Consider the following 22,553-nt stretch of genomic DNA (forward strand, 5'->3'; position numbering starts at 1 on the left):
GAGGATGGTTCACACTCATAGCTGAGAACCACTGCTCTAAATAAAGCTTTTTCAATAAAGCTCTATCTACAGCCGTAGCCTATAAGTAAAAAGTTGTTCTTCACATAGTCTGTTTCAAAACTGAAAGCACAACCCGCACATAGAAAGAGAATGAAATTTACTACAGCGTTTCGGTCCGTGTGACTAGTTAATAGTCCAAGCCGGGGCGAAACGTCGTAGTATGATTCTCTTATGTGTCGGTTATTTGTGCATTGTCCCAGTCACGGTATTGTGCCTTTTTTTTTTACACTATCTAAACTGAATAATCGCTGATGACGCGGAACTCTTGAGACGGTTACAGCCAGAGTGAAGTTATATTTGGCTGCCCGTTGTGTGATAGCTGTTTGCTAGCTGTCTACGAAGTCAGGCCAGTCGAAGGACCTCGAGATTATTCCTCTTGTAGTTAGCAGTAACGCCACTGATATCACTCAGGTGTTGAGGACTCCATTGAAGTGATAATTCAAAGGGAAGGGAAGGGAAGGGGAACACTGCCTTGTTGATGGAGAAGTAATCTCGGTCTATGGAATTGGAGTTACACTTCCCTTTGATCAAACCTAATGATCGCCTATTACTCAGGTGCTGTATATTCTTGACTGGTTTAGAGCCTTCCTATTAATATAATGAACTTATTCCGAAGGGCAATAACACAGATGCTAAATTAGGTTTATTATGAAACTTAATCGCAAAAATATTCCCCCTTGTTAAATACGAGGCAAGATATTGCTTATTGCATAAGCTAAGTATAATATTTCACATACACGAGAAGTTTTATGTCTTTCTCAGGTAGCCAACTAGTGAACAAATTCTTCGCACAAAGACAGACAAAATTCTATTACTGGTACGCCGAAGCATTCCTCATTCTATTATCACACTCGTATATTTCTCACTATACTGGTTATATTCTTCATTTTCTGCACTCCCAGAATGCTTTTCACTATTGTTACATTCCCTGCCTCATTCTGTTTGACATAATCTGTACGAACATGATATATAATCTCTCCATACTTCACTCTTATGTTAACGAACTGTTATTATTTTATTGTTAGTGGCCGGGATGATGATGCCCACTTGTACACAATTCTCACGTGTTTGCGTATATAATATAGTTTTGTCAGTTATCCTGGGTTAAGGTAAGTTCCTAGTGATCCATGTTCTCTTGTGTCTCGTATGTTCTGTAAAGGGAGGCTACTGGCACAAGTAGTGGCCGCTTGTTTCAACTTGGGTAAGTGCAGATTTGTCTGGGTATGGCAGATTTGTCAGGGTAAGGCAGATTTGTCAGGGTGATCTGATTATCAGGTTGGGGGTGTCTTCTGCCTTGATAACTCGCCTCTCGTTCGTGAATTAGTCAGATTGAGAGAGACAGGGTAAAGAGGGGAGGTGATGGTGGTGGTGCTTGTTGTGGAAGTGGTGTTGCTGCTCTGAGTCTATATCTGTCTCAGTTGCTGTCTCTTTGCTGGCGTCCTAGGAGGATGTTAGTGAAGATGTCGTGTCGGATCGAAATGTTCTGGTGAGGCAGAGTTTCTTTTCATTTAGGGCAGGCCTGAGCATAATTAATTTCGTGTGAGGAAATATTTTTAATCAGGTCGCTGAGAACAAGTTGGGGGCATAGCATTCCCACCCTTCCAATTATATCCTCCCTTAATCCAACCTTCTGCATAGTTAATATACTTAAGTCTCTTGAAGATGGGACGAGAAGTTATTCAAGAGAGCATTGAATGTATATTTATGAAGTTATTTTGAAGGTATACCTTAATTCCCTATGGAATAAAAAAAAAGGCATGATACCTTGACTGGAACAATTCACAAATAACCCTCACGTAAGAGAATGAAATTTAGGACGACGTTTTGGTCTGACTTGAGCCATTAACTGGTAACATAGAGAAGCACGAAGGAAAGGGAGCTAGAATATATACGAAAGGAGGGCCATTAAAGATCTCTTGCAGTGCTTCTCCGTTCTCTTGTTCCTTTAAGCCTACCTCTACTACTACCACTCGCTAGGAGTGGGGGGGGGGTGCTCTTGATCTAGGGAAATGGATCTGTGCTCCAGTTCTCTGAATTGAGCCTGAATACCTTCCTTCCCCCCCCACAGGTGCTGTATAATCCTACGGATTTAGCGCTCCCCTTGATTATACTACTACTAATTCCCACCTCTATCACTGCACTACTGCTATTATTGCTATTGCTTGCACTGTGGCTGCTATTATTACTGTTGCTGCCATTAGTATTAATGCTGTTACTATTAATACTATATTACTATTGCTTCTACTACTTGATATTTGTTATTACTACTTAGTATTACTAACCACTATTACTAATTACCATCACCACCACTACTACTACTAGTACCACTAATACTACCATAATACTCTCTCCCATTCTACCACTCCCGTCCTCCACTTCCCTCTCGTTAGCGTTATAGTTTTCTTGTCTTTGTGTGACTAGTTAATGGTACAAGTAGTACCGAAGCGTCGTCATAAGTCTATTTCCTACGTTTGGGTTATTTATTAATTCCCCAAGTCCAGGGTAGTGCTATACCTGTTTTAAGTCTTCGAGTTAGGGAGCCTTGTAGTTCTGTTGCCTTGATTGTTGGTCAGTTATCTCGCTGTCAGCTGAGGAGCAAAACAGTGGTATTCCTTCTTATGCATTAGGAAGTGTTTCCATAAGACATCTGCTGTCCATCTTCACCCATCTGTAAAATGGGCACCTGGGTGTTAGTCGACTGGTGAGTCGCATCCTGGGACAAAAATTGACCTAATTTGCCCGAAATGCTCTGCATAACAAGAGGCTTTCTATATAGTAGTAGTATGTCATAGATGTCAGCTAAGTCTGTATACCTTGTATATATACTTGTATAAATACAGATTTATTATTATTATAAGCTTAGTCACTAGTAAATTTGTAAGTTTCGTGTGATTTGTCTCTAGGTTTTAATTTACTCCGGTACACAGTTGTTCGTTTATGACTGGTGTTGAAGTTGTACTTACCATTTATACACAAGTTAATATTTCTTACTTTAGTTCAGACTGTGCCTTCAAGGATCCCTTTAACTCATCTCACCCTAAACAAATGATGTATTAGACACATGTGCATTGTGCAACATCTGGGTACCTTTACATTTAAACGTTTCGCCATCCAGTAGCTTTATCAGTGCAATATATGGACATAATAGAACTATACACAGAAAATAGTGGCAGCTGAGGAAATCAGCTCGTAAGCCTAAGAGCAGGTGATGAGCACCGTAGTCTGGTATAATCTGAAACACTGACAGGAAGATTAGTGCTTATATACTGGCCAGTACAGGCAGTGGGCGAATGTGAGTGCCGGCACGAGTAGTGCGCAGATGTGAGTGCCGGCACGAGCAGTGTGCAGATGTGAGTGCCGGCACGAGCAGTGTGCAGATGTGAGTGCCGGCACGAGCAGTGTGCAGATGTGAGTGCCGGCACGAGCAGTGTGCAGATGTGAGTGCCGGCACGAGCAGTGTGCAGATGTGAGTGCCGGCAAGAGCAGTGTGCAGATGTGAGTGCCGGCACGAGCAGTGTGCAGATGTGAGTGCCGGCACGAGCAGTGTGCAGATGTGAGGGCCGGCACGAGCAGTGTGCAGATGTGAGTGCCGGCACGAGCAGTGTGCAGATGTGAGTGCCGGCACGAGCAGTGTGCAGATGTGAGTGCCGGCACGAGCAGTGTGCAGATGTGAGTGCCGGCACGAGCAGTGTGCAGATGGGGGATCCAAAACAGTGTACAGATTTGAACTATAGATTTTGAAAGAATTTAAAGAAATTAATACTGAATGACTCCATAAATTACAAACTCTGACGTTTAAACCTTAAAGTTGGTCCGTGAGGAAGAGATAACTGATGCTTGTTGAAGAATGATCAGGACAGCCAGGAAGCTTAGAGGCCCAGAGAATCACGTCAATGCTTAGTAGCTAAACAAGAATTTCTCAGATGAAATATGCATGACCCTTGTCGGTTTAGCGCTTTATTTGATTATAATAATTCTCAGATTAAATAAAAAGTAAAACATACTATATCTTAGGGGTAAATTTAGGATAGGTGTCCCGGGAAGACTTTGTTACATCTGTAGAAGAATATATTTAGAAACATGGACGACTGTTGCTCATCGGGTTATTATTTATCGGGACTGAATTTGAAGGAACATGGTGGGAAAGAAATGGTTGTCACTATCGGGATTGTAATGAACTATCGCTAAGGGTCAAGTTATATGGCATAATTGATCCTGAAATTTCACAGAACTAAATTTGAAAAGTGAAGCTACACAGAAACAACAAATTTGGAGACGGGAAGTGGGGATTATCTTCAAAAGTGATCTTGATATGGAAGTGCTAGCAATGAAATTTTACTCTGCAAACGAGTATTTAAGATATTCTTCGAAGACCAAGACAATGCTGCAAGAAAAGTATGAAAGTTTTTAGAAGCAAAAAGTGCAAAAATACATCATTGACTAAAAAAATGATATGGAGTGGCTTATCGAGAAAAATTTTCAGTTTTGCGATAGTCTTCGCTCACTACTTACAGAACCTTCACGTCAAGTGATACAACATCCAGAAGTTAAAAAAGTTATGAAACTTTAATTACTGAGAATTATTGTAAACCGATTCCTATAGAGGCGTACCTCGCTAATACAGCAGATTAAGTTCCAGACAATGTGATTCCTATACAGGCATACCTCGCTAATACGGCGGGTTAGGTTCCAGATTGAGAGAGTTGAATACTTCGTTCCCTGCGTTAATAATGATTTATAATCATTTATATATATTTTTTTTAATATGTTACGATCGACAGAGTGGATTCCATCAGGCCGGGAGTCTTGACTTCTGCTCTGACGAGAAGCGATGTGTAACTTAGGCACTCGCCAAAATATTTTTCCTTATTTTTCTCATCTCGTGCACTCGCCAATGTATTTGTTACTGTGCACTAGATTTCTTTTGTTCGTGTCATCGCCAAAATTAATTTTCTTGTAAGAAAAACTGTCATGCACTCTTTAAAGTAATCCTTCCACAGCACCTGCTAAAATAATTCCCACCAGATACTTGCTAAAATGATTATCAACAATGAACTCGCACAAATGCTGCTTACACACTTACCTACTAAGATGATCATCACATATTGGTTTTAAAAATGATTGATACACGGTTCTCTCACCAAGGTATAGGAACCTGGATACACTCACCAAGGTATAGGAACCTGGATACACTCACCAAGGTACTGGAACCTGGATACACTCACCAAGGTATAGGAACCTGGATACACTCACCAAGGTATAGGAGCCTGGATACACTCACCAAGGTACTGGAACCTGGATACACTCACCAAGGTATAGGAACCTGGATACACTCACCAAGGTATAGGAACCTGGATACACTCACCAAGGTATAGGAACCTGGATACACTCACCAAGGTATAGGAACCAGGATACGCTCACCAAGGTATTGGAACCTGGATACACTCACCAAGGTATAGGAACCTGGATACACTCACCAAGGTATAGGAACCTGGATACACTCGCCAAGGTACTGGAACCTGGATACACTCACCAAGGTATAGGAACCTGGATACACTCACCAAGGTATAGGAACCTGGATACACTCACCAATGTATAGGAACCTGGATACACAAACCAAGGTATAGGAACCAGGATACACTCACCAAGGTATTGGAACCTGGATACACTCACCAAGGTATAGGAACCTGGATACACTCACCAAGGTATTGGAACCTGGATACACTCACCAAGGTATAGGAACCTGGATACACTCACCAAGGTATAGGAACCTGGATACACTCACCAAGGTATAGGAACCTGGATACACTCACCAAGGTATAGGAACCTGGATACACTCACCAAGGTATAGGAACCTGGATACACTCACCAAGGTATAGGAACCTGGATACACTCACCAAGGTATAGGAACCTGGATACACTCACCAAGGTATAGGAACCTGGATACACTCACCAAGGTATAGGAACCTGGATACACTCACCAAGGTATAGGAACCTGGATACACTCACCAAGGTATAGGAACCTGGATACACTCACCAAGGTATTGGAACCTGGATACACTCACCAAGGTATAGGAACCTGGATACACTCGCCAAGGTATAGGAACCTGGATACACTCACCAAGGTATAGGAACCTGGATACACTCACCAAGGTATAGAAACCTGGATACACTCACCAAGGTATTGGAACCTGGATACACTCACCATGGTATTGGAACCTGGGTACACTCGCCAAGGTATTGGAACCTGGATACACTCACCAAGGTATTGGAAGCTGGATACACTCACCAAGGTATTGGAAGCTGGATACACTCACCAAGGTATTGGAAGCTGGATACACTCGCCAAGGTATAGGAAGCTGGATACACTCACCAAGGTATAGGAAGCTGGATACACTCACCAAGGTATAGGAAGCTGGATACACTCACCAAGGTATAGGAAGCTGGATACACTCACCAAGGTATAGGAAGCTGGATACACTCACCAAGGTATAGGAACCTGGATACACTCACCAAGGTATTGGAACCTGGATACATTCACCAAGGTATTGGAACCTGGACACACTCACCAAGGTATTGGAACCTGGATACACTCACCAAGGTATTGGAACCTGGATACACTCACCCAGGTATTGGAACCTGGATACACTCGCCCAGGTATTAGAACCTGGATACACTCACCCAGGTATTAGAACCTGGATACACTCACCAAGGTATTGGAAGCTGGATACACTCAACAAAGGTATTGGAACCTGGATACACTCACCAAGATATTGGAACCTGGATACACTCACCAAGATATTGGAACCTGGATACACTCACCAAGGTATTGGAACCTGGATACACTCACCAAGGTATTGGAACCTGGATACACTCACCAAGGTATTGGAACCTGGATACACTCACCAAGGTATTGGAACCTGGATACACACACCAAGGTATTGGAACCTGGATACACTCACCAAGGTATTGGAACCTGGATACACTCACCAAGGTATTGGAACCTGGATACACTCACCAAGGTATTGGAACCTGGATACACTCGCCAAGGTATTGGAACCTGGATACACTCACCAAGGTATTGGAACCTGGATACACTCACCAAGGTATTGGAACCTGGATACACTCACCAAGGTATTGGAACCTGGATACACTCACCAAGGTATAGGAAGCTGGATACACTCACCAAGGTATTGGAACCTGGATACACTCACCAAGGTATTGGAAGCTGGATACACTCACCAAGGTATTGGAACCTGGATACACTCACCCAGGTATTAGAACCTGGATACACTCACCCAGGTATTAGAACCTGGATACACTCACCCAGGTATTGGAACCTGGATACACTCACCAAGGTATTGGAACCTGGATACACTCACCAAGGTATTGGAAGCTGGATACACTCACCAAGGTATTGGAAGCTGGATACACTCACCAAGGTATTGGAAGCTGGATACACTCACCAAGGTATTGGAAGCTGGATACACTCACCAAGGTATTGGAAGCTGGATACACTCACCAAGGTATTGGAAGCTGGATACACTCACCAAGGTATTGGAAGCTGGATACACTCACCAAGGTATTGGAAGCTGGATACACTCACCAAGGTATTGGAAGCTGGATACACTCACCAAGGTATTGGAAGCTGGATACACTCACCAAGGTATTGGAAGCTGGATACACTCACCAAGGTATTGGAAGCTGGATACACTCACCAAGGTATTGGAAGCTGGATACACTCACCAAGGTATTGGAAGCTGGATGCACTCACCAAGGTATTGGAAGCTGGATGCACTCACCAAGGTATTGGAAGATGGATGCACTCACCAAGGTATTGGAAGCTGGATACACTCACCAAGGTATTGGAAGCTGGATACACTCACCAAGGTATTGGAAGCTGGATACACTCACCAAGGTATTGGAAGCTGGATACACTCACCAAGGTATTGGAAGCTGGATACACTCACCAAGGTATTGGAAGCTGGATACACTCACCAAGGTATTGGAAGCTGGATACACTCACCAAGGTATTGGAAGCTGGATACACTCACCAAGGTATTGGAAGCTGGATACACTCACCAAGGTATTGGAAGCTGGATACACTCACCAAGGTATTGGAAGCTGGATACACTCACCAAGGTATTGGAAGCTGGATACACTCACCAAGGTATTGGAAGCTGGATACACTCACCAAGGTATTGGAAGCTGGATACACTCACCAAGGTATTGGAAGCTGGATACACTCACCAAGGTATTGGAAGCTGGATACACTCACCAAGGTATTGGAAGCTGGATGCACTCACCAAGGTATTGGAAGCTGGATGCACTCACCAAGGTATTGGAAGCTGGATACACTCACCAAGGTATTGGAAGCTGGATACACTCACCAATGTATTGGAAGCTGGATACACTCACCAATGTATTGGAAGCTGGATACACTCACCAAGGTATTGGAAGCTGGATACACTCACCAAGGTATTGGAAGCTGGATACACTCACCAAGGTATTGGAAGCTGGATACACTCACCAAGGTATTGGAAGCTGGATACACTCACCAAGGTATTGGAAGCTGGATACTCACCAAGGTATTGGAAGCTGGATGCACTCACCAAGGTATTGGAAGCTGGATGCACTCACCAAGGTATTGGAAGCTGGATACACTCACCAAGGTATTGGAAGCTGGATACACTCACCAAGGTATTGGAAGCTGGATACACTCACCAAGGTATTGGAAGCTGGATACACTCACCAAGGTATTGGAAGCTGGATACACTCACCAAGGTATTGGAACCTGGATACACTCACCAAGGTATTGGAAGCTGGATACACTCACCAAGGTATTGGAACCTGGATACACTCACCAAGGTATTGGAACTGGGATACACTATCCACTTCCATTCTCTTGGTTTATTTAACTTATATTTTCTCTCCAAAATAATGGAAACTATTCCCAAGTCAAAAATATCTACTCTATTCCAAGAAACTTGCCCACACTATTCTCCTATAAAATCTTCACCTTCCGCTCGTCAAAATCATCTTCACACTATTTGTGCGCCAAACTTACCTCTCACAATATTCGCGCGCCAAAATGTTTATTCGCTCACTAAAATCTTTACATTATTCGCGGTCTAAAATACCCGAACTATTAGCTCGCCAAAATAATCGACTCGTTACTTGTCTACAAATAAAAATTAGTCGAATTACTAGTGCGCCATATAATCGCACTATTCGCGCGCCAAAATAAGCTTTCAGTGACGATTCGCGAGCCGAAATAATCTGGGTGGTTCAGGCTGGCGCTGTAGTCAGACCGGTCTATTCAGGTCATTCTGTCATGCACTTGATAAGGAAATGGAGCTCTATTGTCCTTGCAATATTGTGATGCTCGCTGAAGGGCAACACGCACCTGCCACAATGTCATTCACGAGAGGAAAGTGACACCCAGTGAGGTGACACCCAGTGATGTGACACCCAGTGAGGTGACACCCAGTGAGGTGACACCCAGTGAGGTGACACCCAGGGGAGTGACACCCAGTGAGGTGACACCCAGTGAGGTGACACCCAGTGAGGTGACACCCAGTGAGGTGACACCCAGGAGAGTGACACCCGGGGGAGTGACACCCGGGGGAGTGGCACCCGGGGGAGTGGCACCCGGGGGAGTGACACCCGGGGGAGTGGCACCCGGGGGAGTGACACCCGGGGGAGTGACACCCGGGGGAGTGACACCCGGGGGAGTGACACCCGGGGGAGTGACACCCAGGGGAGTGACACCCAGGGGAGTGACACCCAGGGGAGTGACACCCAGGGGAGTGACACCCAGGGGAGTGACACCCAGGAGAGTGACACCCAGGGGAGTGACACCCAGGAGAGTGACACCCAGGAGAGTGACACCCAGGAGAGTGACACCCAGGAGAGTGACACCCAGGAGAGTGACACCCAGGAGAGTGACACCCAGGAGAGTGACACCCAGGAGAGTGACACCCAGGGGAGTGACACCCAGGGGAGTGACACCCAGGGGAGTGACACCCAGGGGAGTGACACCCAGGAGAGTGACACCCAGGGGAGTGACACCCAGGGGAGTGACACCCAGGGGAGTGACACCCAGGGGAGTGACACCCAGGGGAGTGACACCCAGGAGAGTGACACCCAGGAGAGTGACACCCAGGGGAGTGACACCCAGGGGAGTGACACCCAGGAGAGTGACACCCAGGGGAGTGACACCCAGGGGAGTGACACCCAGGGGAGTGACACCCAGGAGAGTGACACCCAGGAGAGTGACACCCAGGAGAGTGACACCCAGGAGAGTGACACCCAGGAGAGTGACACCCAGGAGAGTGACACCCAGGGGAGTGACGCCCAGGGGAGTGACACCCAGGGGAGTGACACCCAGGAGAGTGACACCCAGGGGAGTGACACCCAGGAGAGTGACACCCAGGAGAGTGACACCCAGGAGAGTGACACCCAGGGGAGTGACACCCAGGAGAGTGACACCCAGGAGAGTGACACCCAGGAGGAGGAAAGTTATATACGGAAGAAAGTGATATTGTGCATCACTTTCCCTCAACGTAACATAATTTGTTGCACAAATACAGTTACAGAGCAGTTGACGCCCATCACATAAAATAAAGACCCACCGAGATGTCAGTAACAAACTGTATCGAATTTTAAATACAGATTATGTACAGGAAATCTGGATGGAGGTAAACGGTAGTCGGTTTTATTAGGCTGCAAGCCTATTTGGATGGAGGTAAACGGTAGTCGGTTTTATTAGGCTGCAAGCCTATTTGACTTTATAAAGGCCATTGTGTAAGCGAAACATTATTAAAGGATCGCATTATACTGCATTCGTGTTTTTTTTGTGAATTGGAAAGCAGATTTAAACAAGAATTTTAAATATCGAGAAGGATAACGTGAAAAATGGGAAAAAAATGTGGAAAAGATGTTATGATAATAAAGAAGCGCTAAACCTACATGAGTCATACAGCAGGGCAGGGAAGAGTGCACTGGTATTGGGTAACAAGAGGGAGGGATGATTATTAGGTCATGGAGTGCAATGGGGCAGTGGATAGTGCAGGGGTAGAGGGTATCTAGGTAGCAAGGGCTGTGAGGAGTGCTAGAGGCATCATCAACAGAGTTTGTGCAGTAAATCAGTTGCTGTCAAAGCCAGTGAGAGAGTCTGGGTTAAAGGAGGGTCTATCAGCAAGAAGGGAAGGTAAAGTAAGGGCAGTAGAGCAGTGACAACGTTGGAGGTAAATTCTGCGTGCTTGTTGACAGAATGGATAGTCCAACGGAATATGGCTAACATTACCAGGAACCTGACAATTCTCACGGAGTGGGACAGAGCACCTCTCCATGAGATACTCATGAGTAAGAAGAATGTGGTCGATGCAAAGACAGGAAAGCGTAGTCTCCCAACCTCGACACTGATGACATGAAGACGGCCAAAAACCTATACTTGGTTTAATAGAATGTAATTTATGTAGCAGATCAGGCTAACGTTGTTGCCAGTGGGTGCGAAGGTGGGTAGCAATTACAACAAAATAGTCTGTGAATGGAACACCTCTATATGAAACTGGGAGGTTGTGGAGAAATTTTCTCCAGGAAGGGGGTATCAGCCCCCTTCAGCCCCTTCAGCCCTGAGGGGCCCAGCCCTCTCAGCCCTGAGGGGCCCAGCCCTCTCAGAAGGGGCAAATATCTTGTTTTCTGCTACAGTGAGTAATTGATCCCAGATGCAGTACCAGCATACGACCTGTGGTCAAGCGACCGCCGCTCCTTGCAGTCCAGTGTTGCAGAGTGTATTTTAATAAGAGACAGTACATCTCTTACCTTAGCAGGACAATTAAGGAAAATCCTGCTCCCACTTTATTACCATAGTAAAGATAGTGGACATTGTTGTCTATGCTTAAGACAGCAAGATTTAAACATTCTGCTTTGCCTCATGGAGGAAGCGGCAAGGAAGCAAAGGTACTATGTCAGCTTTTCCTTTGTACTGGGGGCAGTAACGGCGTGGGGCGCTGTGGCGTCTTCAGATTACTTTTGACTCTACTGAGAGTGACACTGACGCCAGGATAACCAACAAAGAACGATCTGTGCGTTAGTGTGAACAAAGTGTCTCACAAAACACAATAAACACTTACAGAGAAGTGTGATCAGCTTCTTTAGTGATAAGATTGTGAAAAATAAAGACAAATCTTGTGGAACATAGTGTACCAGTGTGCGTATCCCTAGACTATGGAAGACGTGGACATCCAAGGAGATTTCAGCTTCTATCGTCACCGATACCTGTCGAAGGTGTGAAGAACACCATAGCTCACGCTACAAGAGCAAGGTAGGTTACGAATTTCTTGTAGTACGGGGGACTGCGCAGTTCTTGAGTCACAAGGAGTTTGTAATCAACCTATAGTCGGCAGTAAGGTGCGGACTTTTGAGTCCACACAAGTAAGTTTGTCAACCATCAGTGAATGAAATATGCTGACATAACACCCCCTAGGGGTAAATTATTGTTTACATAATATGATCTATTCCAGCCCGTTGAGAGATGATCATGACAACAATTCAAGACCTCGTCTGCAGGGGCGGCTGTGTAGACGATTTGCTGTCTTTTATCAGCTAAGTGTTCCCTATATTTAAATTTAAAATTAAGCTTAACTGGTAATGCCATTTCTCAACTCTGCTGACCGCGCAGCAGAGTTTGCCTGTTCATTGCCCTGTACGTCAACATGACCAGGGACCTAACAAAAAACAATATCTTTGTGGTTGCTATAGATATGACATAACCAAAGTTGGATACGAAGACCCAGGGGATGAGGTGTATCAAGTTTTCATATAGCCTGTAAAGCACTAAGGGAGTCTGAAGCTACCACAAATGATGACACAGGCATAGATGCAATACGGATAAGTGCTACGAGAATAGCATATAATTCAGTCTCAAAAATCCTAGCCGATGGTGATAAACGCCCTCGCATGATGCTGTCTGGAAACACTGCTTCAAATCTGACACCGTCACGAGACTTGGAACCATCGATGTAAACTGCGATGGCATGAGAATGAGATCGGAAATGGTTAAGAAAATGAGAGTGAGAAGCCACCGGCAGTTAGGCTTTCGCACATGGCAATGGGGTAAAACAGACATGAACTGTCGGAACTTCTCAAGGAGGTAGGGAAAAGTGAAGTGCTACATGAACATAGAAAGGTGGTAACTGAAGAGAAGACATGAACGAATGTACGTGAAGAGAAAAGGGATGGAGTGAACAGGGGCGACAGACAAAGAAGGATGTTATATTCGCCTCTGCATAGACGCTCTCAACCAGTGAAGATTGAAAAGCACCAAGGCATCAACGTAATCCCTGGTGATGGATGGGATTAAGGCTAGAAAGAGTTGCAGGAGAGGCCACTGAATATATCTGGTCGCCATAATAGTTTCGATAAAATTAGGGCTGAATGTAGTTGAAGGGGAGTTCTAAAATCAGCCACCCATGAAAGATGAGCGAGGGTTATGAAGAGGTTCAGCCGGCTATGACAAGTTGCCTTCAGAGAGGTAAGGTGAAGTTTCCAGGATAACCTACGGTCAAACAGAAGGCCGAGAAGCCTGACCATATCACGTTCTGGGATACGTGAGCCATACAGGTACAATGGACGATCAGAGACGACAGAACGTTTAATGAAAGTAATTTGGTGAGTTTTAGTACTAGAAAATTTAAACCCATGAATAGTGGCCTAATGGGAAAAAATGGTTGATCGGGTGCTGGAGAGAAACTGCAATGAGGTGACAGTCAGTACCTGCAAAAGCTATAGCATAGTCGTCAACAGTGATGACCAAATATTGGATGGAAGAATAGAGGCCAGATCATTTATAGTAAGGAGAAAGTGTTGTGCTCAGAACACATCCCTGGGGGACGCCTTCAGCTTGGACAAAGTCCAGGGAAAACATATTATTAACCCGAACATGGAAATGTCTCTCGGTTAAGAAGTTCTTAAGGATAAATAGTATATTGCCTCAGAGGCCTAAGGAGTGGGCCTAGGCCAAGATATACCTCCAAGTTGTCATATGCTTTCTCAAGGTCAAAAAAGATTGCGATAACTGAGCGGTTATTGTGGTTATCCAAAAGTAGTAAGGGGTCAATGGTAGAACGGCCCTTACAAAAGCCATATTGACTAGTGGAGAGGCTATTGTGTGTCTCTAATACCACTTTAAACGTCTATTTACCAGACGTTTCATCACTTTGCAAACTGCACTGGTAAGAGGAATGGGACGATAGTGGGAGGCATCATGTCCCGTAGTACTCGGTTTGCGGAAAAGGAGAACAATGACAGATTTCCACAGGTGAGGAAGAACTCCTTGTGACCAAATAAGATTAAAGAGTCGTAATTGAGCAGCAAGGGCTGACTGATGTAAATGCTGTGGCATATGAATATGAATGCTGTCAGGCTCAGCTGCAGATGACCGGCAAGTGGAGAGTGTTACCTCTAGTTTCAGAAGTGTAAAAGGCATATTATAAGATTCTTCTCTGATAGAAGAAAAGTTTAAGGGCTCTATCTCTCTGGGAGACTTGGAGGAAAGAAATGAGGGGCATAGATGGAGCCCCTGAGAGATACAGACAAGATGATTACCAATTTTGGTGGCAACGTCAAGAGGGTTTGCTATAGCGACACTGGCAACCGGAAGAACAGGAGCCGGGTCTGGAGAGTATTTGCTACTCAGTTTCTGTACTTTTTTCCAGACTGCACTCACAGAGGAAACCGAAGTGACGATAGAAACATAATCCCACCAGCAAGTGTGTTCAGAATCATGTACTACACTGTGAGTGATGGCTATCTTCTGCATAAAATCAAGGAGTCTCTTTGTGGGTCTATTGTACCGATACCTGCCCCACGCAGCGCTTCTCAAACATACTGCCCGAGCACTAGCAGGAGACCACAAAGGCATACAATTCTGAGAATGCCTGCACAAGGTTTGGGGTATAGAATGTGAAGCTGTGGTTAAAACTGAGGTCGAGGAGAGGTGTAAAAGCTTATCAATGGAGGACGAAGAAGGATCCTCACTAACAGTAGTTTGAAGCGAGTAAAGGTCCCAATTCGCTCGGTCAAATTGCCAGAGTGGGCTACGAGGAGGTGGTGAATGCAAAGGAGAAGGAAAGGTGGTTGGAAAATTTTGCTGTCAATCAAGTCCGGGAGGACAGACTAGGTGAATTCTAATACAGTTGAGGAAGAGCAAACCGAGAGATCGATGCAAGAGAGAGAATGAGTACGAGGATCAAAATGGGTGGGAATACCCATATTTAAAACATAGAGGGGGAGAAAAGCGAGAAAAGCCTCCAACTGAATGCCACGGGAATCACAGTGAGACCCTCCCCTGAGGAAATGGTGGGCATTAAAATGGCCAAGTAACAGAAGTGGTAGCGATAATGAAGAAACCAGAAATGCAACATCTGGGATAGATAATGCCCGAGAAGGAGAGAGATACAAAGAACAGATTGTTTACCACTTATTCAAGTGGGTGGGGGCTGCAGTGTAATGCAGCGAAGTATGAACAAAGAGATGATGGTATGGAATACCGGTGCGTATGAGAAGTGCACTTTAAAGGTTCCATTGGGAAAAGGATCTGATGAATATAATAAATCATAGCCCAAGATGGGATGGATTATAGCGGAGCATAATTTTGGTTCTTGTAAATAAACGCAAACGGGAAAACTGAGAGAGCAACACCTGAAGCTCGCCCCAGTTACCTCTGAGGTCGTAGATATTTCACTGTAAATAAGCTATGATTTGCTAAAAAAAAGATACCAGAAATCTGAAGGAAGAGGTATCTATGGACTAGAAGGGTTAGAAAAATCCACAAGTGGAGGCAGAAAACGTTCAAGCAGGGAAGGATTGGGATGCTGAGAAGAAAGGAGCTGTGCACACGGAGGATAGTGAAGAGGAGGAACTGGAGGTGGATTGGTGTCCATCAATCGTCTAGTCTCCTCAATATATTTGGAGACAGCTTCAAGTGTTTCAGAGGACAAAGACGTTGTAGGTGGGACGATATTGGAGATGGAAGAAGGAGGGTGAGTAAAGATCGGGGCGACGATGGACTGTACCAAAGTAGGGGGGGACGAAAAGGTAGAGGGAACTGGAGATGCAGCTTGGAAGGGGACAGAAGAGGAAGCGACCTGGGAGGGGACAGAAGAGGAAGAAACTTGGGAGGAGACAGGGGAGGAAGATACTGTACGAGGAGAATGAACCTCCACACTCGTAACAGAGCCAGTAAGAGGTGAAGAACCAGGTACAGAGACTGGAAAGGAAAAATGTGCAGGTGGAAGAATCGGAGGGGTTAAAGGAGATTTTAACAATGGTTTTTTTTTTGGACTTCGGAGAAGTAGAGGGGCGATGGGGAGGTGTTGGTGTACGAGGTCCTGTAGGCACAGAAACTTGAGTGAGAAGAGAAAGAGGTGAGAACAGAATGAGGTGTCGAGGTAGGGTCCTCTGAGTCCAGGACAGCAAAAGAATTAGAGACAGGGGTGACTGTGGAAGGGGTGATCACAGAGGAGGCTGCAGAAGTTGGGACCCCAGAGGTGGGGGGTCGTTTAGCAACTCGAGAATAAGAAATACTGGGAGGTCTTCCCTGAAGGCGTAGATGAGAGACTGCCATAGCATAGGAAAACCTTCTGCCTCTTTGAGACAACGGATTTCTCGATCATCACTTATTGCTGTTGCCAAGTTTACTTAAACTTCCGAGCAGCTTTAAACTTAATGGGTCTGTGTATTTTAGTAAATTGGTTTGAGATAACAAGAGAATGCCTCTTCAGTTTAGTATTAGTTTCCATGTGATGTCTTGCGAATGTCTCATCTGATTTGCTTCATATCTTCAGTACTAATATTTAACTGCATTAGAAAATTCTGCTGCACCCTGCTGGCGTGCACTGCGGTAGAGGGGGCTGGGTTACTGCAATATGGGGATACCTTTCTCTGATCTTACAGCCTTTGGAATACATTTAGTCATTATTATTATTACTATTATTATTATTACAGGAAAGCACCTGGAGCATGGGAGGTAATTACGCTTGATCCGAGGAAGAGGAGGGACAATCCTTGGATCAAGAGCACCTCACCTCACGATGTACCCCTTTGAAGGGATTATCTTCTCCATTATCCCACATACCATACATGACTCCTGTTTCAACGCTCCCTTCCAGTCCCTTGCTAGGGATACAGTTACCGCGTTTATTCTTGTGCTTTCTAATGTTAAGCTTCAGCTCTTGGTCCTTGTTGCATATGCATGCGATTTTGAAGATGTATGTGCGTCCATGTAGGTTTTAAAGGCATAAAGCTACGCATTTCTGCTGTATACGTGGCTACGTGGGCATTGAAGACGTCGGTATTTATGTGGTGGTGGTTGAGTTTGAGCATCTGGTCCTGTTTCATGATCCCTGACCTCTTGGGCAGTGAAGGGGTGGAGAGGTGCATAAGAGATGAATGGACGGGTGGAGAGACGAATATTTTTAGGTATGGAAGAAAGAGAGGGAGGGAGGGAGGAAGGAAATAAATATTTGGAGGAAGGAGTGGGTAGAGGTATGAAAGGATGACGAGATGAAAAGGTGGAGAGAGAAAGGAATGGATAAGGTAGAAGGTTGGAAGATAGTGCTGGAAAGAATTATCTCCCGCTCCCCTCCCACCTGCCCTGGAATACTCTCCCTGCCCCTGTTTACTCTCCCTCCCGCCTCTGTAACACTCTCCCTCCCGCCTCTGTGTATGCTCCCTCCCGCCTTTGTATACTCTCCCTCCCGCCTCTGTGTACTCTCCCTCCCGCCTCTGTGTACTCTCCTTTCAGTGAAACACGACAAAAACTCGGTTATAATACAAATCCAGCGAGGGATCAAAGCTGTCACTGGACTGGAAGGATAATTTTGATTTACAAACCTTGTTGATGTGCTCGGCTTGTCTAAATTCAGAGAGAACCTGAATAATAGGAAAGAGCCCACATAGTAGGAGAGAGTCTGAAGAGAACCCACATACTAGAAGAGAACCTGCATAAGAGGAGACAACCCGCTTAACATGATAGAAAAAACACTTGTATCAGTCAATATTTAGCTTTGGCGGCAATGCAAAGCTCCGATGACGTTAAAATGTAAACTTGATAATTTAACATAAATTTTACTGCATAACAACTACGGAGACGGGGGGGGGGGTTAAATTGAATGATAGCCCTAGGCCTTTCGTGGTGCAATCAACACATCAGGAGCTTGCAATGCTGCAAAGAGGAGGAGGAAGCCACAGCAAATACATTAAAATTAAACCTATGTAGAGGTTGTATAATGTATTATGGCTGATGTTTTTTACGGATGTGGGAGAGAATAAAAACCATTATTCTGTTGTATTCTTAATCTTGCATTCATTAATCGTATACTTGTAAAATAACAAAATTAGTTAAAAACCCATATTTCAGAATAATCATGTAAATTACCCTCTTTAACATCTCTTAATCGGGTTTAATCTTGACATTCTTCTCTTTTAACCTCCCCACTCATTTATTTCCCCCCCCCCCGCCCTCCTATTCCACCCACATCGCCCTCACATATTACAAGAGGTATATATTACATTATTCCTTCCTGTATCTAAAATAGATTTGCGTCTTTCTCTCAAAATACTGTCAAAAGTCCCCATTACAAATTCCTTTTTATTAATTTATTTCAAATATTCTGCCATAAATAAATTTCCTCTCGTTTCTGCATCTAAAGCTTAACCTGAATTACATTCTTTATAAACTGCATTAATTCATCCTCCTAAATGCGTTTTCAAAATGCTATTAACGTTATATACATAACGTGTGGGTTTGATGGGAGGGGCTTGATGGGAGGGGCTGGGTTTGATTGGTGTCGTGGGTACGGGAGTAAATTCTTGGGTAGCTTTGGGTAGGGGTGGTTTTGATAATGACTTGCCTTGTGTGGGCCAGTAGGCCTTCTGCAGTGTTCCTCCATTCTTATGTTCTTATAAGAACATAAGAATGGAAAAACATTGCAGCAGGTCTACTGGCCCATACCAGGCAAGTCCTTCTCAAACCCAAACCCACTAACAAAAATATTTGCCCGACCCATTTAAGTGCTACACAAGGAATAAGCCTTAATAACCCTGTTAACTTGTTTGCAAGTCCCACTCACATCCAACCATTCTAATAATTTTAGATGCAAAATTAACATTTCTATCATATAAAATTTCATCATTAGCAACATTGCAACAATCCAGTAACAACAAAACTACAAACATCAATGACATTTATAATCATATATACCAACAATGTCACAGGACCCTATCATGAGCATCAAAAATGTTCCATTTGTATCATATTTTTTTTCTATATCTTCACGAGGTACTCCATCTGACATTTTTTTTTTTGCCTCGATGAAACGCTCCATTTGAAACCCAGAACTTTTCTATATTCACAAGGTACTCCATTTCTAACGAAAAATTTCTGTGCTTTCACGAGGTTATTCAATTGACCTGCGGAAATTTTCCAAGTCTCAACGAGACATGTGTATCACGAACGTTACTGTGGCACCAGTGTTTCTGGTTTAGAAAGACACGTAAGCAAACACTATAACATATTTATTAGAAAACGTTTCGGTCCTGGGACCTTGATCACTTCTAACATACAGAGGTAGAAAGACATTATATATATAGCCTATATATATAATGTCTTTCTACCTCTGTATGTTAGAAGTGATCAAGGTCCCAGGACCGAAACGTTTTCTAATAAATATGTTATAGTGTTTGCTTACGTGTCTTTCTAAACCAACTTGTCGGTATTTATTACCAAGGTTTATACCACCAGTGTTTCTATCCACTGCATTGGGGAGAGATTTACCTCGATCTGCAGGTAATGGTCAGATAACTCATCCCCTCCATGGAGTGCATCTGTCTCCCCCAGTGTTTGCACTGACACGGAAGAGTGGTGATATTTAACCCGTAAACGGTCCAAGCAGATCTACATTCACATGTGTAGTGCTCCAAAAGTAGATCTACGTTTTTTTTTTTACATATTTTCAAATATAACAAAAAAGTAGATCAAAGTTTTTTTTACACAATTTCAAATGTAAAAAAAAAAAAATACTTTTTTTACATTCAAATGTTGAAAAAACGTATATATACGTTTGGACCGTTTACGGGTTAATAGTCTTAATTTTTCACCTACAAGTTGAAGAGGATATATTCAACGATAAATTTAACTCTCTTGTTTGACAGTACTTTAGTTTATTCCAGTCTAGCCTTATTTTACCTTATTTCTCTTTATTTATTCCCTCCTATCCTTCACATTATTTAACATTTAATTTCGTTTTCCAAACGATAAGTGAGAGTAAGGTATTTATCCTCACTTTAACTCAGAATAAAAGTTAAATTGTTTCGAATCCTTTCTACATATCTGATTATCGTAGCGATAAAGATACACAAGTTTTGAGAGAAAGGAAGGAGAGAAAGGAAGGAGAGAAAGGAAGGAGAGAAAGGGAGGAGAGGAAGGAAGGAGAGGAAGGAAGGAGAGAAAGGAAGGAGAGGAAGGAAGGAGAGAAAGGAAGGAGAGAAAGGAAGGAGAGAAAGGAAGGAGAGAAAGCGAGAAAGAAAGGAGAGAAAGAGAGGAGAGAAAGAAAGGAGAGAAAGAAAGGAGAGAAAGAGAGGAGAGAAAGAGAGGAGAGAAAGAGAGGAGAGAAAGGAGGAGAGAGAGGGAGAGAGAAAGAAGAGGAGAGAATCCCAGAATCCCATGCATATGCAGACGACTGTACACTGACATTCACTTATCCAAGAGAAGAAATGCCAGCTGCTCTAAGCTACATCAATCACCAGCTAAGAGCTATATCAGCTTGGGGAAATAGATGGCAAGTAACATTTGCACCTGAGAAAACGCAAATGATGGTCTCTAGGCACCATGATGGTAATGCTGGTGCAGTAGTAAGGATGAATGGGAGGGTGTTGGCACCTGGAGAAGAAGTTGATATCCTTGGGGTGAAATTTGACTCCAAACTAACCATGAAGAACCATGTTGTAAATCTTGCAAACAAGGCAGCCAGGAAGCTTACAGCACTTCGCTGTATCTCGCATCTGCTTGACAGCAGGGGTTGTAAAATTCTGTACGAGACACAAGTACGCTCACACCTTGAGTATGCTCCACTTTCTTGGCTTGCCTGCCCCCCCCCCTCTCATCTGCGACTGCTTGACAGAGTAGAGAATAGAGCAAGACGTCTCATCTCTCGCCTGGACCCATCCTGGATAGATCTGTCATTTCAGCAGAGCCTTCAACACAGGAGGGATGTGGGTGGCCTTACTGTTATGTACAAGACCAATATTGTCAAAATATCACAGTTGGATCCACTTCGAGGACAGCGTGAAACAAGCTTTTATGCCACAAGACGGGCAGAAAGCAGCAACTTCACTCTGGCTGTACCCTTCTCCAGAACATCACTCCATCTGAGATCTTATATACCCAGGATGACTCGAGTATGGAACACATTCGTACAGCATAATGATGTCAACGAGATAGTCAGTTGATCAAATGAAAATGCTGGCCCACAGATGGCTCCAACTTCATCCTGTTCCCTACTTGTATGTCTCATAACAATAAAAATGCTTTCAAATAAGCTGATGTAGGTAACAGCTCTTAGCTTGTCAATAAAGTTAGGAATCCTTAACCTGTAAATAGCTTGTCAAAGCTAGGGATCCTTAACCTAACCTTGTCAAACCCTGTGTAAAAAGAAAGAGAGAGGGAGAGAGGGAGGGAGGGAGGGAGGGGAGGGGAGGAGGAGGGAGGAGGGAGGGAGGGAGGGGAGGGAGGAGGGAGGAGAGGGAGGGGAGGGAGAGGAGAGGGAGAGGGAGAGAGAGGGAGAGAGGGAGGGAGAGAGGGAGAGAGAGAGAGAGGGAGAGAGAGAGAGGGGAGAGAGGGGGGAGAGAGGGGGAGAGAGGGGGAGAGAGGGAGAGAGAGAGGGAGAGAAGGAGAGAGGGAGAGGGAGGAGTTGATCAAATGAAAATGTTGGACAACAGATGACTCCAGATGGGAGATAGGTAGAGGGGGAGAGGAGATTTCAACGAGTGCATAAACACGAGAGTAGTGGTAGTATTAGTAGAAATAACTACACCAATAGAATAGTAAAAATAGTAATAGTAATTAGCAGTTATAGTAGCAAAAACTTTTTCAGTAGTATTGAAGTTGTTAATGTAAAATGTATAATGTGAAGTTAGAGAAGTTATATAGACCACAAGGAAGTGTGGGGGCAGCAGTAACAACCAGTTCATGAACGTCATAGCAAACGCTTATCAAGTACTACGGCAAGTAGGACTAGCCAGGCAGCAATAGCAGTGACACCCGAGCAGGAATAGCTATCAGGCTGTCAATGGAGAAGTATTCAGTGAGCAGGAGTTTCGGGTATAAGCAGATGTCACTGCAATGCAGCATTGTGTGGGGGTGGAACACCACTCAGACAGCAGCAGCGACCGTCCGCAGCTACTGCTGACAGCAATCATTAGTAGCTGCG

At 44.2% G+C, this 22,553-nt stretch overlaps 1 long non-coding RNA gene across 1 annotated transcript in view; it reads left to right on the forward strand.

Moving 5' to 3' along the window:
• LOC128694745 (uncharacterized) overlaps positions 1 to 18,532 on the forward strand; it is a 73,026-nt gene extending 54,494 nt beyond the window's left edge. Inside the window, exon 3 of the long non-coding RNA XR_008407893.2 lies at positions 17,071 to 18,532. This is a non-coding gene — a long non-coding RNA (uncharacterized lncRNA). The remainder of the gene's footprint in view (positions 1 to 17,070) is intronic.
• The last annotated feature ends 4,021 nt before the right edge of the window (positions 18,533 to 22,553 follow it).

The sequence above is a fragment of the Cherax quadricarinatus genome, chromosome 51 (genome assembly GCF_038502225.1).
Source record: "Cherax quadricarinatus isolate ZL_2023a chromosome 51, ASM3850222v1, whole genome shotgun sequence".
NCBI lineage: Eukaryota > Metazoa > Arthropoda > Malacostraca > Decapoda > Parastacidae > Cherax > Cherax quadricarinatus.